Source organism: Eubalaena glacialis, chromosome 12, assembly GCF_028564815.1.
Source record: "Eubalaena glacialis isolate mEubGla1 chromosome 12, mEubGla1.1.hap2.+ XY, whole genome shotgun sequence".
NCBI lineage: Eukaryota > Metazoa > Chordata > Mammalia > Artiodactyla > Balaenidae > Eubalaena > Eubalaena glacialis.
The window spans coordinates 14,689,679-14,699,940 of NC_083727.1; positions in this window are offsets into that span (position 1 = coordinate 14,689,679).

Consider the following 10,262-nt stretch of genomic DNA (forward strand, 5'->3'; position numbering starts at 1 on the left):
GGACCTTTTTCTATAACAGGCTTTATGTGATCAAATGCTACAGAAGCCTGCAAAGATACGAGTCAATGAGGAGCCAAATGAAATCAGGATTCTCTAGCATGTTCTTAAACAGCCACTCCAAAAAATAAAATTTAAAAAGTTTAATGATTTTTAAGCCAAGAATCAAACCCAAAATCCTTATTCTAATGAAACTCAGCACCTCAGATGCCATTTCCTGTCTTCCTACCCAGAACCTGATGGAGATAGTTTGGATTTTCGGTTGCCAGGCAGAATGGCTACTCTTTATTGTGAATCAATGAGTGATTCAGATTTAATTCTCCAGCTTAATAGAATTGAGTAACTTTCACGTTACATTTTTTAGAGAATTGTTTATGTAATTTAACTATATAGCATGTGGCATAAGTACTTTCTCTATAAGTACCATGAGTGGTAAAAGAATTCCAATTATTCCAATTATTATTACCCCGTGTCCCACTCTCTCCCTTTATCTGTTATTTACTTGAGGAATCTCATTGCCAGCTTAGGGTATTATTTCTCTGTGGAGAGCAATATCCAGATTGTGCCTAAATTCAAGCTTCTTCAAATAGTACTCTCTACTGTTAAGGAGGGCCTTTGTACACACACACACACATGCACACACACCTGGTAATCAACCAGGAACCTGGCCCAATTTCAGAACCAGCCTTATTCAAATGGTAAAACAAAAAAAAACAAAAAAAAAGGAGATTTGTACATTTTGAGCCTTTTCGGGTCTTTCTTCCTATTTTGTTACCACACTCATCTGGATAACTGGCTCCCTCAGCACCCAGCACCCTAGGCTAGCCATGCTTACCAGTGCTGCCCCCTTCTCCCAACCCCCTCAGTTACAATCCTACTGTCTCAAGAGAGTGATATATTTATGAACATGCCAAAGAATAACTCATGTATTCAATTCACTCAAAAAATATTGATTACCTACTGTTTACCAGGGCCATGTCTAAGTGCTGGGCCTTGTCTTAGTTAGCTCAGGCTGCCATAACAAAAGACCATAGACTGGGTGGCTTAAACAACAGAAATTAATTTTTGCACAGGTCTGGTGGCCAGAAATCCAAGATCAGGGTGCCAGCTTGGTCAAGATCTACTGAGGACTCACTTTCTGGCCTTCTCCCTGTGTTCTCCTATGGTGGGGAGAGCTCTCTCTTCTCATAAGGCCACAGTCCTGTTGGATTAGGGCTCCACCCGTGAACTCATTTAATCTTCATTACTTCCTGAAGATCCTATTTCCAGATACAGTCACATTGGAGGTTAGGGCTTCAACATATGAAGTCAGGGAAGACACAATTAAGTCCACAGCAGCCACCCAAACGTAAACAACAAATGTCTCTGCCCTCAGAGAGCTTACTTCTAGGGCTTTAGTATTTAGTCCTACTTTAATGGCCCCTCCTACTGAGCCTCATCCAATAGCATCTCTGCCTCTGTCTGCCCACAGATGTTGGTATTCCTCTAGGTTCAGCCCCTAGGCCTTCCTGTACCCTCTATACTTCTCCCTCTGGATGATCTCAACCACTCCCAGGGTTCTAAGTTTCATCTGTAGATTGAAGACTTAAAAATAGAAATCTCCAACCAAGAGCTCTCTGCTGGCTAGGAGCCATTTCCAGATACCTCTTAGACATTTTTACTTACATGTTCATTCACTCAATAAATACTTCCTGAGTACCTACTATGCGCTCGCCATTCAAAGCTCAACTTGTTCAAAATTAACTTGTCTTTTCCCCAGACCTATTCCTCCCCCTGTTTCCTATCTCAGCAAATGGCATTGCTGTTCATGTAATTGTGCAAGCCAAAAAAAATCCAGCCTTCAGCCTCGACCCTCTTTCTCACTTCCTATATTTGATCTCTCACAAATCTTTTTTACTTCTGTCTCCTTGATCTCTTTTGAGTCTACTCCCTTTTTTCATCATCATTATTATTTTCAGGCCGCTATCTTCTCTCCCAAGATGTGCCTCCAGCCTTTTTCTTCCCCTATCCTTCTCCATACTATGGGAAGTGTAGTCTCTCTCAAGAGCAAAAGGACTTGAATTATTATTCTCATTTCTCCAGCGTTCTCTCCCACAGGTACTGTGCTCCTGCCATATTGAATTATTTTCAAGTTCCTCAAACTCTGTGGACTCTGTCTGAATCCAAATATTCATATTTTCAATTCACCTTACCTGGAATCTTCCTCCTATTCCTTTTCATCTGACTTAGTCCTACCCATCCTTTCAGTCTCCCTTGAGATATCACAGCCACCAGGAAGCCTTCCTTGATATCCTCGATTTTCTTCGGGGCCTGTCTATGAATGCTCCCTAAAAAACCCTGGTTATGGCTCTTACCACGCTGTTGGAATTTCCTGTGTATTTCTCTGTATCCTCCCACTGACCTATAAATTTTTAAAAGGCACACAGGGACTGTCTTTTTCCAAGTCATGAGCCCATTGCTTAGTAGAATGCCTGATGCATAGTTGGCCCCAATAAATACTATTTGAATAATGAATGTTTATACCCCTCCCAGATATCACATTTGCATTGTTAACTGAATTCCTCAATAACTTAATTCGAAAGGAGTGAATATAATGGCAAGAACTCAGAACCAGAGCTTAGAGGAGAATTTGGAAGCAGATTCATATTTTCTAGAACAACTCAGATTTCTTATCTCATAATAGGCTATTAGAATTAATAGCCCCTTTATGGGTTGTCAAGCCCAAGCTCTTAATTGTATCCATAAAGAAAGGTCATACTTGCTGAATGTCTAGTCCAGGAGAACTGTGCTAGAATCTGGGTCTCCAAGTTTAGGGTGCATCATTCTTTCTACCCCACCCCTATTCTCTCCCTGTTGATACTTCATTCTTTCTTCTTTTAGTGTGGGCCATGATCAGCATAATCAAACTAAGACATAATCTTAATGGCTCAGTGGGCTATTCTTAGAGTCTTAAAATTTTCCAACTCTGGAAATCACAACAAGACTGCTTCACATTCTCAAGTCACTGGTAAAGAAATGGGGAGAAGGGTTTGGGAACATAAGTTAAAAACATTGAAACACCTTGTGTTCAGAGAAATAGCTTGCCTTATGAACATGAGGAAATGCATTTTCATGCATTACTCCTGGAGGAGGGTTCATTAAGGTCTGACCTTTATACCTATATCATTCAAATCAAACTTTCTAGCTAAAGGAAAACTTTATATCCTTCCTGTATCTTCTAACTTGTACAAACTTGCAAATATATCTTTAACCCCAAAAATTGCTTTACTGTATTTGACACATTCCAATTTCCAAGAGAATCTAATTTGAAAGATACCTTTCCATTTTGCTATCATACTCATCACAGGAATTACATTATGATCCACAGGTGCTAGCCTTCCTGAAAACCATAGCTTCTTAACTGGAAAGATTGTTGGGAATAACATTATAGACACTAGATTCAGAAGAATATAGTGGCAAACTTTTGGTTGATTCTCAAATAAAAACATTACTTTTCATGACACTTGCCAGCAACTTTTTGTACCATAAATACAAAAAAAAAAAAAATTCCACAAACTTTTATGCCTTATGCTAATAAATGGCTAAAATGTACAAATTGTCGTTTTTGTCCCCTTTTCTCCACCCTGCCCTTCTTCTCAGTTTTCTGTCCTTAATACATCTCTACCTCTTCCTTATGTGCTGTCAAGCCTGCCTCTTCTCTGAGGCCAGCCCTAGGCAACAGAGGTCACCCCAATGAGACCCAGAATTCTAATCCAAACTCACAGCAGAAAAAAATGCCTGCCCAGACACTTCCCTGGTGGTCCAGTAGTAAAGAATCCGCCTTCCAAGGCAGGGGATGCGGGTTCGATCCCTGGTCGGGGAACTAAGATCCCACCTGCTGCAGGGCAACTAAGCCTGCGTGCTGCAAACTACAGAGCCCACGCGCCCTGGAGTCCGCTCGCCACCACTAGAGAGAAACCCACGCACCGCAAAGAAGAGCCCTCGCTGCAATGAAAGATCCCGCATGCCGCAACTAAGACCCAACGCAGCCAAAAAATAATAATAATAATAAAGAAAAAAAATGCCTGCCCAGCCACTGTGTTCTCTCTCACATGTGTGATCTCAACTCCCTTGCCTCCCCTTTCAACAGTCTCGGTCACAACACTCCTTCTTCAACACAACCTTCTCAGGTCTCGATTTGGGTGGGTTGCCCAGAGTTCAAGTCGTACAACTCTCCACTCTCCCAACCCCCATCCCATCCAAATTCTAGCTTGTTCAATGTCTTAACTTCAGCCTGCAGTTTATAGGAACATATCTGATGGAACTAATTTCCATTCTCACTTCACATGCAGATATTTGAATTTTTTTAAAAAGGAAATCTTATTAAACTAAGGAAATCTCTACTTGTAGATTTGCAAAAGGGCCTGGGAGGAGGTATCTGTAGGTAAGGCATATCCTGTGTTTTTCTTTCTCAAGCTGTTCTAAAATTCCAAACAGGAAGGAGCGATATCAAACTATCTCTTGATTAACCCCCAGAGTGCCTGAGGGAATTGTTCTTCACATTTCAAAGAGGATGTGTCCTTACCCTAACCAGTACAGTCTTTGTTCTTGTGTGAGCAATTAACGATCTATAATAAACAAGCCCAAGCGGTGCCTGGGGGCAAAGTTATGGCTTTCATAAGATATGTTCCATAACAGTCAAATCAAAGGGACTAATGACTTTCCCAAAGAAAAACTGAAGGTGAGACTATTCCACATACCTAAAATTTACTTCCTTGCTACATTGAGATGCTAGAGACAGAAGAACATAAAAAGCAATAAAGTCATTTTCTGAGTGCTTGGGTAAAACATGGAAAAGTTTAGGTCTAACAGTCCCATTCCCACTGGCTTTTCGTTCACGCAAAATGTGGTCTTTGACTCTTTCTGACGTGATCATTTAGCTTTTTCAGAATGGGCGTAAGAAAGATTGAACTAAATATAGCTCTTGCTCAAGAATCTGGACATGCTTATCCTTGACAATAATGCTGCATTCATTCAAATGACTGTCTCTCAATCAGCCCAAACTCACCCTTCGCTCTATACTTAATATACTTTTCCATCTCTGCCCACCAGACCCGCTTACCGTTTTGCGTAATCTAGCATTTGCTGACTGGACAGCTGCAACTCCAGTTACAAACTCTTCACATTGTTTAAAGGAGTTTTCATAGAAACTCACCCAGAACCTCATAACTCAGAGCCTGCACTTGCTCACAATGGCTGTAATAGCTTTGTGTATATTCTTGGCAGTTTCATCGTCTGCAAACACCTCTTCCCCACCCGCCATCTATATGTGGGGAAGAAAGAGGTTGGCAAAGGGAACCAGATTGCCTTAGCCTTTCTATAAGCTGGTCTGATAGGGAGGATTATTTCTGTTCGCTCTGAGCTAGTGCAGTATGAGCTGATACTCAGTTTTGGAGACTTTTCTTTCGGATTGGTTTGACAACAACCAAGACATCCCAAAACATCCTTTCTCTAGAGTTGATTTCTTTATTGATATCTCACCAGAGGCCTAAGGTAAAGCCTGATGGCTGTTCATTCAGCAACTATCGTGTGCTTTATAGATATTATCTCATTTAAAATTTGTTTTTTATTTACTTTTAAGTATATCATGAAGTTTGTATTTTAATCTTCAAAAGATATTTCCAAAGCCATACTGACAGAATCTCCTCCCACCTCTGCCTGCCACCCACCAAGTTCCCCTTTCCAGAGGCAACAGATGTTACAGTTTTTAAAAGGTTCCTTCCAGGGCTTCCCTGGTGGCGCAGTGGTTGAGAATCCGCCTGCCAATGCAGGGTACAGGGGTTCAAGCCCTGGTCCAGGAAGATCCCGCATGCCACGGGGCATCTAAGCCCGTGAGCCACAACTACTGAGCCTGCGCTCTGGGGCCCGCGAGCCACAACTACTGAGCCCGTGTGCCACATTTACGGAAGCCCGTGCTCCGCAACAAGAGAAGCCACCGCAAGGAGAAGTCCGCACACCGCAACGAAGAGCAGCCCCTGCTCGCCGCAGCTAGAGAAAGCGCGGGCAGAGCAACAAAGACCCAACACAACCAAAAATAAATAAAATAAATTTAAAAGGTTCCTTTCCAAAGATATTCCATGCATATAGAATACACACACACACTCTTCCGCATCCTTTTCTAAAAATAGTAACATTTGCCCTGTTTTGCGCCATGTTTCTTCTTTTCATTAACAATATATCTTTCTACTTTGCTGCATAAACATCTCCCTCATTCTTTACGGCTGCATAGTATTCCATTGTGTGGAAGAATCATAATTTATTTCGCCAGTTCCCCATTCATGGCAATTAAGTTTGTCCCCAAATTTTTGAAATTATCAACAATGCTATAATTAGTAACCTTGTACATAAGTCAATTCTCATAGGATTAATGTGCGCAATATTCATTTTACTTGATGTTGCCTAAATGCCCTCTATTGTGGCTGTACAATTTGAACTCTTACACCCTCACTAATATGGTGGATCTTTGAACTTCTTGATGTTTCTCAAAATAGTATCTCCATGCAGTTTTTTTTTTTAACCATCTTTATTGGAGTATAATTGCTTTACAATGGTCTGTTAGTTTCTGCTGTATAATAAAGTGAATCAGCTACACATAAACATATATCCCCATATCTCCTCCCTCTTGCGTCTCCCTCCCACCCTCCCTATCCCACTCCTCTAGGTGGACACAAAGCGCCAAGCTGATCTCCCTGTGCTATGTGGCTGCTTCCCACTAGCTATCTATTTTACATTTGGTAGTGTATATATGTCCATGCCACTCTCTCACTTCGTTCCAGCCTACCCTTCCCCATCCCCGTGTCCACAAGTCCATTCTCTATCTCTGCATCTTTATTCCTGTCCTGCCACTAGGTTCTTCAGAAACATTTTTGTTTTTTAGATTCCATATATATGTGTTAGCATACAGTATTTGTTTTTCTCTTTCTGACTTCCTTCATGCTGTATGACAGTCTCCAGGTCTATCCACCTCACTACAAACAACTCAATTCGGTTCTTTTTATGGCTGAGTAATATTCCATTGTATATATGTGCCACATCTTCTTTATCCATTCATCTGTCGATGGACACTTAGGTTGCTTCCATGTCTTGGCTATTGTAAATATAGCTGCAATGCACATTGTGGTACATGACTCTTTTTGAGTTATGGTTTTCTCAGGGTATATGCTCAGTAGTGGGTTTGCTGGGTCGTATCGTAGTTCTATTTTTAGTTTTTTAAGGAACCTCCAAACTGTTCTCCATAGTGGCTGTATCAATTTACATTCCCACCAACAGTGCAAGAGGGTTCCCTTTTCGCCACACCCTCTCCAGCATTTATTGTTTGTAGATTTTTTGATGATGCCATTCTGACCGGTGTGAGGTGATACCTCATTGTAGTTTTGATTTGCATTTCTCCAAGGATTAGTGATGTTGAGCATCCTTTCATGTGTTTGTTGGCAATCTGTATATCTTCTTTGGAGAAATATCTGTTTAGATGTTCTGCCCGTTTTTGGATTGGGTTGTTTGTTTTTCTGATACTGAGCTGCATGAGCTGCCTGTATATTTTGGAGATTAATCCTTTGTCAGTTGCTTCATTAGCAAATATTTTCTCCCATTCTGAGGGTTGTCTTTTCGTCTTGTTTATGGTTTCCTTTGCTGTGCAATACCTTTTAAGTTTCAGTAGGTTCCGTTTGTTTATTTTTGTTTTTATTTCCATTTCTCTATGAGGTGGGTCAAAAAGGATCTTGCTGTGATTTATGTCATAGAGTGGTCTGCCTATGTTTTCCTCTAAGAGTTTGATAGTGTCTGGCTTTACACTTAGGTCTTTAATCCATTTTGAGTTTATTTTTATGTATGGTGTTAGGGAGCATTCTAATTTCATTATTTTACATGTAGCTGTACAGTTTTCCCAGCACCACTTATTGAAGAGGTTGTCTTTTCTCCATTGTATGTTCTTGCCTCCTTTATCAAAGATAAGGTGACCATATGTGTGTGGGTTTATCTCTGGGCTTTCTATCCTGTTCCATTGATCTATGTTTCTGTTTTTGTGCCAGTACCATACTGTCATGATTACTGTGGCTTTGTAGTATAGACTGGAGTCCAGGCGCCTGATTCCTCCAGCTCCGTTTTTCTTTCTCAAGATTGCTTTAGCTATTCGGGATCTTTTCTGTTTCCATACAAATTGTGAAATTTTTTGTTCTAGTTCTGTAAAAAATGCCATTGGTAGTTTGATAGGGATTGCATTAAATCTGTAGATTGCTTTGGGTAGTATAGTCATTTTCACAATGTTGATTCTTCAAATCCAAGAATATGGTATATCTCTCCATCTGTTTGTATCACCTTTAATTTCTTTCATCACTGTCTTATAGTTTTCTGCATACAGGTCTTTTGTCTCCTTACGTAGGTTTATTCCTAGGTATTTTTTCTTTTTGTTGCAATGGTAAATGGGAGTGTTTCCTTAATTTCTCAGTCAGATTGTTCATCATTAGTGTGTAGGAATGCAAGAGATTTCTGTGGATTAATTTTGTATCCTGCTACTTTACCAAATTCATTGATTAGCTCTAGTAGTTTTCTGGTAGCATCTTTGGGATTCTCTATGTATAGTATCATGTCATCTACAAACGGTGACAGTTTTACCTCTTCTTTTCCAATTTGGATTCCTTTTATTTCTTTTCCTTCTCTGATTGCTATGGCTAAAACTTCCAAAACTATGTTGAATAATAGTGGTGAGAGTGGGCAACCTTGTCTTGCTCCTGATCTTAGTGGAAACGGTTTCAGTTTTTCACCAATGAGAACGATGCTGGGTGTGGGTCTGTCATATACGGCCTTTATCATGTTGAGGTAAGTTCCCTGTATGCCTACTTTCTGGACAGTTTTTATCATAAATGGGTGTTAAATTTTGTCATAAAGCTTTTTCAGCATCTATTGAGATGATCATATGGTTTTTCTCCTTCAATTTGTTAATATGGTGTATCACATTGATTGATTTGCGTATATTGAAGAATCTTTGCATTCCTGGGATAAACCCCTCTTGACCACGGTGTATGATCCTTTTAAAGTGCTGCTGGATTCTGTTTGCTAGTATTTTGTTGAGGATTTTTGCATCTCTGTTCATGAGTGATATTGGTCTGTAGTTTTCTTTCTTTGTGACATCTTTGTCTGGTTTTGGTATCAGGGTGATGGTGGCCTCGTAGAATGTGTTTGGGAGTGTTCCTCCTTCTGCTATATTTTGGAAGAGTTTGAGAAGGATAGGTGTTAGCTCTTCTCTAAATGTTTGATAGAATTCGCCTGTGAATCCTTCTGGTCCTGGGCTTTTGTTTGTGGGAAGATTGTTAATCACAGTTTCAATTTCGCTGCTTGTGATTGGTCTGTTTATATTTTCTATTTCTTCCTGGTTGAGGCTCGGAATGTTGTGCTTTTCTAAGAATTTGTCCATTTCTCCAGGTTGTCCATTTTACTGGCATATAGTTGCTTGTAGTAATCTCTCATGATCCTTTCTATTTCTGCATGGTCAGTTGTTACTTCTCCTTTTTCATTTCTAATTCTATTGATTTGAGTCTTCTCCCTTTTTTTCTTGATCAGTCTGGCTAGTGGTTTATCAATTTTGTTTTTCTTCTCAAAGAACCAGCTTTTAGTTTTATTGATCTTAGCTATTGTTTCCTTCATTTCTTTTTCATTTATTTCTTTCCTTCTGCTAAATTTGGGGGTTTTTTTTTTTTCTTCCTTCTCTAATTGCTTTAGGTGTAAGCTTAGGTTGTTTATTTGAGATGTTTCTTGTTTCTTGAGGTAGGATTTTATTGCTATAAACTTCCCTTTAGAACTTCTTTTGCTGCATCCCATAGGTTTTGGGTCATCGTGTTTTCATTGTCATTTGTTTCTAGGTATTTTTTGATTTCTTCAGTGATCTCTTGGTTATTTAGTAGTGTATTGTTTAGCCTCCATGTGTTCGTTTTTTTACAGATTTTTTGCTGTAATTGAAATCTACTCTCATGGTGTTGTTGTTGAAAAAGATACTTGATATGATTTCACTTTTCTTAAATTTACCAAGGCTTGATTTGCGACCCAAGATATGATCTATCCTGGAGAATGGTCCATGAGCACTTGAGAAGAAAGTGTATTCTGCTGTTTTTGGATGGAATGTCGTATAAATATCAATTAAGTCCATCTTGTTTAATGTATAATTTAAAACTTGTGGTTCCTTATTTATTTTCATTTTGGTTGATCTGTCCTTTGGTGAAAGTGGGGTGTTAAAG